Here is a 5,129-nt window from a genome sequence, read left to right on the forward strand (position 1 = left end):
GTGGTGTTTAGGTGGCCATCGTTTATTTAGTGCTGTAGAGTCTAGGAAGTGGATCTCTTGTGTGGAATGGTCCAGGCTGAAGTTGATGGTGGGGTGGAAATGTGTAAAGTGTAAGTGTCCCTCTCTGAAAGCCAAATTGTTACCTGTCTTCTATTTAAAGTTTTACTATGCTTTCTGGCCACTTGAGAAAGAAGGTTCACCCCGCCGAAGCTCCCAACTTCCCCGGGGATGTAATATATTTTCTTTAAGAGAGTTTCCTGTGTAGAAATGACTTACTGGTACCGTCTTTTACTAACACAAATATGAAAGGGGACACATTCATATTGACACATTTAAATAAATAAGTTTTATTCATTGCCTGTTTAACACGACCTTTTACAGCCACCTGTCAAAATGGACACCGTGACCCCTACCATAAGGGAGTCTGAGCTGGTTCATTCTTCCATTTTGTCCTTTTCCGGATTTTTCTCTTGAGTTCTGTGTCTCAGACATGAGCAAAAACAGCTGATGCATGATATATTTACTCCCACGTAGTGGTGAGCTGAAGCCAGTTCCCACCAGTTCGCAGGAACCGGTTATTAAATTTAGAAACCCTTTTAGAACCAGTTGTTACAGGACAACCGGTTCTAAAACAGCTTTTAAATGTAACTAAAGCTCGGGCAGCTATCCACCTGGCCCCCGACCCCAGCTCACTTCTCTCCCCTCCCCTGAACACTCCACCCTCCTTCTCCTCCCCTGCTTCCGGCAAATCAGATGTTTCCGAGAAGCCTGAAACAAGCAGCAGGCAGGTAAGCTGGGGGGCAGGCATGAGGAGGGCTCCAGAGAGGCATGGCACGGTCCAGTCCGGCTCTGGCTGAGCGTATCCCTCCGGCCTGGCCCCTGGCCTGGCCCTGGCTGAGCGCCCATGCTCAGTCCTGGCCAAGCACCCCCGGCTCTGGCCTCAGTGGCATCAGCCCGGCTCAGCTCCCACAGCACCGGTGCCGGTTCCGGCCGAGTTGCTCCGAGCCGGCTCAGCTTGGGCCCCGCAGCACTGGTGCCGGTCACGGCTGAACAGCTCTGGCTTGGCTCGGATCCTGGGCCAGTGGTGACGGTCACAGCCAAGTGGCTCTGGCCCAGCCCGGGCCCCGATTCACCGGCCAAGCTCAGGCCCCACCGTGCCGGTCCCGGTCCCGGCCGAGAAACTCCTGCCCTGATCTCGCGGCACCGGCACTGGTCCAGGTCCCGGCTGAGATGCTGTGTCTGGCTTGGCTTGGGCCCCCGCAGCGCCCGTTCCGTTCACAACCAAGTGGACCCTGCTGAAGCCGAATGGCTCCAAGCAGCACTGTAAGGGGGCAGGGAGCAGGGACAGGGTGTTGGAAGAGGGCAGGGGAGTTCGGTGAGTTGTCGGGGAGTGAATAGGGGTCGGGGAGGTCAAAGCGCAGGGACAGGGCAATTGAAAGGGGGCAAGCGTTCAGGAGGGGCAGTCAGGACATAGCAAGGGTTGGATAGGGTGGTGGGGTGCAGGAAGAGAGAGAAGGTGTGGTTGGATGGGGCAGGGGTCCCGGGTGGTGATCAGGAATGAGAGGAGGATTTAGATGGGGTGGCAGGGGACAGTCGGGGGAGAGGGTAGGGAGTGGACAGGCAGGGGTCCCAGGAAGTATCAAGAACATGGAGTGTTGGATAAGGTATGACCCCTGGGGGGGCACGACCCCCTTGTGGGGTGAGGAGGAAGGAACTTGTTGTTAATACTTTGACAGCTCATCGCTGCTCCCAAAAGGCTACCAATGTCAGTTCTCAAAGACCTCTAGAAAGACATCGTCGAGCTGTTGAGAGATTTTCACAAAAGAAACAGCGTAAGTACACCACTGCTTGTTTTTAGATTTACACAACCTCCCGGTTCCTAATTTCATTGCACCCCATCATCAATCGTCACTTCTTAATCATTCATTTACCTGAGCAACATCTTTTTTCTTCACCTTGTGCTCTGGTGACTCCCTTGAGCTGCGTTCGTCTTCCACCTCTGGGGGATGAACAACGAGAGGCCTTCATGCTCATCCGGTGCCTCAGGAGGGTTTGGGTTTCGGATTCTGGCATATCCACCAACGGCTGAGTCAAAGGGCCCTCGCTGGAACTGTCGCTCATGTAGCGCTTTCTCCACACAAGTCCAAAGGCCCTCGGGGCTCACACAACTTCCGAAGTGCTCACCAGGGTGGTGAAGGCGTCCATGTTTCCACGATTTCTAAAGCACGTGTTCTTGGTAAAAGATGGCCTCTTCTGCCCCGATTGCTGGGACTCATGGGGTGATAGTGCTGCACTCTGATTGGCAGAGGGCGCTGGGACGAGTTCTTAGAGGGGTGACACGACCCTCTTCTGGGCAGGTCACCCCACCCCAGAACACCACTGACTGGTCAAATCTGCTCTCAGGGCGGTGCTGTGTGGCAGAAACCCATCGTGATTCGCAGAGGGCAGTGGAGGAGTTCTTGGAGGGGTCACGCGAACCACTTCCGGATGGCTCACCATGCCCAGGAACACCCCTGATTGGACAAATCTCCTCTCACGGTGGGCCTATGGGGGAGAAACCCCTCCTGATTGGTAGAGGGCAGTGGGAGGAGTTCTTAGAGGGGTCACATGACACACTTTGCTTCCGGCTGTGTGTCCTCCTTGACCCCGGAAGTAATATTCCCCATGGGTGGGACTTCCAGTGACAGGTGGTCAGGGCTTACAGTGTCAAGGGGCAGGTTTTAAGCAGCCAAGGGGAGGGGTTAGGGTTCGATTGATGGTAAGTGTCTTATACTATTTCCGGTTTCCATACTACTGAATCCCACCCTGCCGGCATGCCCATTAACAGAAGGGGCCCACTAATTCCACCATCTCCCTAGCAACCAGCGGGCCTTGTAAGCATGGGTCAAATTGGCTGAGAACAATGGCTTGTTGTCCTGGGACACAGAGACTGATGATAAGAGACTGTCCTTGGTGTATGACGTTTAACCCCAGATTCCAAGATATGACTCTTTAGGGGCCAACATCGCATCGTTCCCCTGGCTCTCCACGAACAGATTGACTTTGTAAATGCTGCTGCCTGGTTTGGTCTCTTTTCCCTGGAGTGTTGTCCTCCCTCAACTGCGGGTGGGGTTGGCCCCCCTAAGCATCAGGTCTTAGCCTCTCTCGACAGAGTGGAGATCAGTACCTCTTGTTTCCTCGTATATAAGGGTCCAAGGTGGAATAGGTGGTCATGACCTGTGTCACCAGCTCTGGAACTGGATGATGAACTGACTCTTTACTTGACAAACACTCTGATTATCCTCGCACGAAGATGGTTGCTTTTCATGCTGTACACAATTGGATTCATTAAAGGAGGAACCAGCAGGTAGATGTAGTCCAAGATAATTTGAAGCAAGAGAGAAGAGCTCTTCCAGAATCTGTGTATGACAGTCAGGCTGAACTCTGGCATGTAGAAGAGCAGGATGGCGCAGAGGTGGGAGACACAGGTGTTCAGGGCCCTAAGGCATTTTGTTGGGGACGTGATGCTCAGCACTGCTTTGAGGATCATCGCATAAGAGAGGAAAATGAGCAGCGAGTCCAACCTCACCGTTATGACTGTAAAAAACAAGCCATAGATGTTGTTGACTGTGATGTCCGAACAAACCAGCTATATGACGTCCTGGTGCAGGCAGTAGGAATGGGAGAGGACATTGGCTCGAAAGAATTAGGACCGTTTCAGTAGAAAGAGGAGTGGAAATATTGCTGCCACTGCCCTTAGCACAAACACCAGTCCCATCTTGGCTGTTCTCAGCAGGGTTAAGATGGAGGCATATCTCTGCACGTTACAGACTGCGATTAAGCGGTCAAATGCCATCAACAAGAGCACAGAGGATTCAATGAATTGCAGAGAGTGGATGAAGAACATCTGGGGAAAACAAGCATCAAGGCTGATCTCTCTAGAGTTTAAATAAGAATAGGCCCAGTATCCTCGGTATGGTGGCTATCAATAAGCCAAGGTCTGTGATGGCCAACATGGAAAGGAAAATGTCCATGGGCTCATGGACGATTGGATCTGTTTTTATAATGAACAGAATGACGGAATTTCCTACTATCGAAATAGCATACATGAAGCAGAAGAAGACAGAGACCCAGAGATGGATGTCTTCTTGCCCAAGTATCCCAGTGAGAAGGAACACTGCAGGTGTGAATTTGGTGTAATTGACAGCTGACATCCCGTACTGGGCAGGTCCGAGAAGTTTTGAACTTTCCTTCTTGAAAGGAAAGAAGAGGAAAGTAGATGATATTTAACAAGACATCTTTCTGCTCTGAGTGCAAATCTAGGATTCCCAGAAGCTCAAGAAAGATCAGAAAAAACAGATTTGGATTTATGTCCCCAATAGGATATGCCAATAGGAAGACAGGCACTGTCAGACTGGATCCGACCCGCAGTCCTTCAGGCTTAGTAACCAATTACACATGCGTCAGGGGAAGATGGAGGAATCCCTGCAATAGGGAGCTAGGAGATTAACTGCTCCAAGGGAAAGTTTCCCCCAGGCACCCACTAGTTAGACATATTTTGTAGTGTAAATCCAGTCCCTCTTTGAATCCGGATAATCCCTTGGCCCCATTTATATCTAGTGGATCAGAGTTCCACAGCGTATTTGAGCACTGTGTGAGTTTGCAATAATGACATTCATACAGACAGGGTGTCTAGCCCTCAACTTCAAAGTGTGGCCCATTGTATCATGACATGTGTGTACATATATGGCAAGTGCATGGTGAAAATGGTCATTGTGTTTATCTGTCCTGCATTTAAGTTATTCATAAACGTGTTTAATTGCCTCATTATGTACCTTATTTTTTTTTCTCTGCTCATGAGAGTTCAAATTATGCCACTGCATCTTTGCAGCACATGGGATAAATTTTCAGGGTCTGGTTCTGAATTCAATAATGGCATCACTCCAGATTTACATGTGTAAATTCGATCGGAACCGGGATCTATTAACTTTCCCTTACCAAATGCTCCCAGTGATACACTCTGACCCCAAGAATTCCTCCAAGAGAAGCTGAAGTGCTTTTCCCAGCTTATGTTGACTGAATCCAGAGAGTTTGATCATCCTACAGGTTCCCCTTCATCCTCACAGGACCCGCAACTGCTCCCATGCAAG

The 5,129-nt window shown here is 50.6% G+C and overlaps 1 pseudogene; it reads right to left on the bottom strand.

The window, feature by feature from the left end:
- Window positions 1–3,249: 3,249 nt before the first annotated feature.
- Window positions 3,250–4,193, bottom strand: LOC115641937 (annotated as a pseudogene).
- Window positions 4,194–5,129: the final 936 nt, after the last annotated feature.

This window comes from Gopherus evgoodei, unplaced genomic scaffold, assembly GCF_007399415.2.
Source record: "Gopherus evgoodei ecotype Sinaloan lineage unplaced genomic scaffold, rGopEvg1_v1.p scaffold_36_arrow_ctg1, whole genome shotgun sequence".
NCBI classification, from domain to species: domain Eukaryota; kingdom Metazoa; phylum Chordata; order Testudines; family Testudinidae; genus Gopherus; species Gopherus evgoodei.